We start from the raw sequence: 2,957 nt of genomic DNA, 5'->3' as shown, positions 1-2,957 counted from the left end.
TCTTTCTTCCGCTCCGTCTTTTTCCTGGTAGTGAACAAAGAATGTTGCCCTCCTGGACCTCTGTGCAGAGAAGGCAGAGCGTCTGTCACACTGGGTTCCGCCCAGCCCCAGCCCCGATCCTCCTAAGGCTGCTCCCAAGGCCCCCGCAGCCTCTGTGCTGAGGAGGTGCCGGGCTCGGGCCACGGAGCGAGCAGCTGGCTGTGGGCCGGGCCAGCCCGCTGTGGTCCCAGCCTGACCCCTCTATCGGGAGGAGGCGGCCTCCCAGAGCTGCGCCAGAGCTGTATTCCCTGGCGCTGGCTCAGCCGAGTCACCAGCAGCCTGGGGCTCACCTCTAGCCCAGAACACTTGGAAGGCCAGGCCTTCCAGGATCCCCAACACGTCCCCGCACCTGTGTGTCCTGGCATCTGGGGAGGGGCTGTCGCTGGCTGAAGGTGGAGTGGGTTCCTGCCCTAAGCTGGCGGCCCTCCTGCCTCACACGCCAAAGCCAAGGCTGGAAACCTGCAGCTGTCAGGCCGAGGGAGCAGCCCGTGCCGATGCCTTGAGTCAGAGATAAATAGGTAACCTAACAGTGTCCAACCTTTGCCTTCCTCCTCTGATGGTGAAGTGGAATCAACAACAGATCGGACTGGGCTTGGGTAAAACTGGTCTCCCTCTGAAAACAAGCAGTTGCTGCTTTGTTTCATTCGTTTTATAAGCGCCTCCTCTGAAGGCAGGAATTGGAAACAAGCCCCAGCTTGGGGAGCTGATTTTCCCTCCCCAGGATCCCCCACACAGGAAGCATCCAGCCACAGTCAAAGGGCCACTGTGACTTAGCAGCCTCGGGATGTGGCATTGTTGGAGCCTGGGCCCCTCTTCCACAACCTGATAGAGTTGCCGCAGTTCGAGAATATCATTTGTATTTCTATCAAGCCACATGTCAGCTAAAAACCCACCCCTCCGTGCCTTGGAAAACCCTTGCCTGGGAAGATTACAAGCCTTTGGCCACAATAGACAAGGCTCCTCCCTTACCTTTTGAGCCCATGTGTGGTTCCTTGAGTGTCACGGCTCTGGCAATTTTTCTTCTGTTGCTGCTGAAGCAGCCTTGTGGGGAATGGTAATGTCTTGGTGCCCATTTGTCAAGGATGATCCAGAGGCCCCAGTGGGATGGAGCAGTTTACAGAGGGGAGAAAAGACCTGTATCCTGGTGGGAGGGAGGCGTGTGCAGGGCAGGCAGGCGGTGGTGTGCGGCTTCCCGGGAAAGAAAGCTGGTGCTCCGCGTGAATGGGAGCAAGAGCCCGTTGCCTGGATACAAGTCGCGGGACTGTTGGCAACGCTCTGGGAGGACCCAAGCGGGCATTTAAAACACACAAAGCAGGATGAGAACCCCAGATTGCAGACAGGTCTGGCGACCTGTGCCCCTCTGACACCAGACGCTTCCCTTTTGCTCTTGGCGGGAAGTCGGTGCCCAGCGACTACCAGCTGACTGCTCCTCGGCCCCTCTTCACCTGGGTCACCAGTTTCCTGAAGCCTCGTCCCACTTGCTCGTGGGGAGATCTCTTCCCCCCTCCCTTCACTGGGGCTCAGGACTCTGAAATAAGGCTCTGGGAGGGGGCACTGGTGACGGGGGTGGAGGAAGTGGAGGAACCTGGCTGGGCCTGGACTCCTGGGATCCACCTCCTTCAGAATCCCCTTTGATGACATCTTCCCTCGTCCTGGTCGTGCCCTGGGTCTTCAAGACACAAGCCCAAGGATGAAGCAGATGGTTCTGAAGAAGCAAAGTCCTGCCCTCTTACCACGTTTGCCTCCCGGGCCTTGATGCCCCAGCCCTGCCCAGCCCTGGCCTCGGTGTTTCCTTTCCCTTCACTCAGGGTCACCTAGCCCGGCTCAGCCCAGCCTTGTGGCTTCCCCTAGTGCTGGGCGTAGCCATTTGGGCTGATTTTTCTCCTCTCTATTTGATACATGCTTCCTTTCCCCCGATCCTGGGGCTCCTGGCTGAGCCACCTGAGAGCCAATTCTGGTTGGACACACATGGCCTCTCCCTCCAGATGGCCCTCTAAGTAGATGTGAAAGGTCCTGACTGACTGGGGTGGGGGTGAGGTAGGGTTTTTTTTTTTTTTTTTTTACATTAAAAAAAAATGTTACTGAGATATAATAATAACACGAATTTCACCTTTTTTTTTTCTTTTTTTTTTTTTTGCCAGCGTGGTCTGTGGGATCTTAGTTCCCAGACCAGGGATTGAACCCGGGCCCCCAGCAGTGGAAATGCGGAGTCCTAAACACTGGACCGCCAGGAAATCCCCAAATTTCACCATGTTAATGTGTATAGATTGTTGAGTGGCTTTTCGTACAGTCACAATGTTGTGCACACATCACTATTTCTAGACTATTTTCATCACCTCAGAAACAAGCCCCATGCCCACTAGCACTCAGTCACCATCTCCACCCCACTCCCAGCCCCTGTCAAACGCTACACTACTTCCTGGCTCTATAGTCGTATACATGGACTCATACAGTACGTAGTCCTTTGTGTCTGGCTTCGTTCACTTAGCGTGTTTTCAGGGTTTGCCCATGTTGTAGCATTGTCGGTGCTTCGTTCCTGTTGAGGACTGAATACTATTCCACGGTACAGATAGACCATATTTCGTTCATCCGTTCGCCAGTGGATGGACATTCGTGTTGTTTCCACTTGGGGGCTGTTACGAGTACTGCTGCTGTAAACACTCTGTACAGGTTTCTGTGTGAACATGTTCTCAATGCTCTTGGGTATATTATATACCCAGGTATGGTAGGGGAAGGGGCTTTAGATGTATGGAAGAAGGGAATGCAAGGGAAGGGAGGGAGAAGAGAAGAAAGAAAAGAAGGAAAGAAAGAAGTGATGGGGGCCTCCCTGGTGGCGCAGTGGTTGAGAGTCCGCCTGCCGATGCAGGGGACACGGGTTCGTGCCCCGGTCTGGGAGGATCCCATATGCCGCGGAGCAG

The sequence above is a fragment of the Mesoplodon mirus genome (assembly GCF_964341445.2).
Source record: "Mesoplodon mirus genome assembly, chromosome: 7".
NCBI lineage: Eukaryota > Metazoa > Chordata > Mammalia > Artiodactyla > Ziphiidae > Mesoplodon > Mesoplodon mirus.
This window is presented reverse-complemented; position numbering follows the sequence as displayed.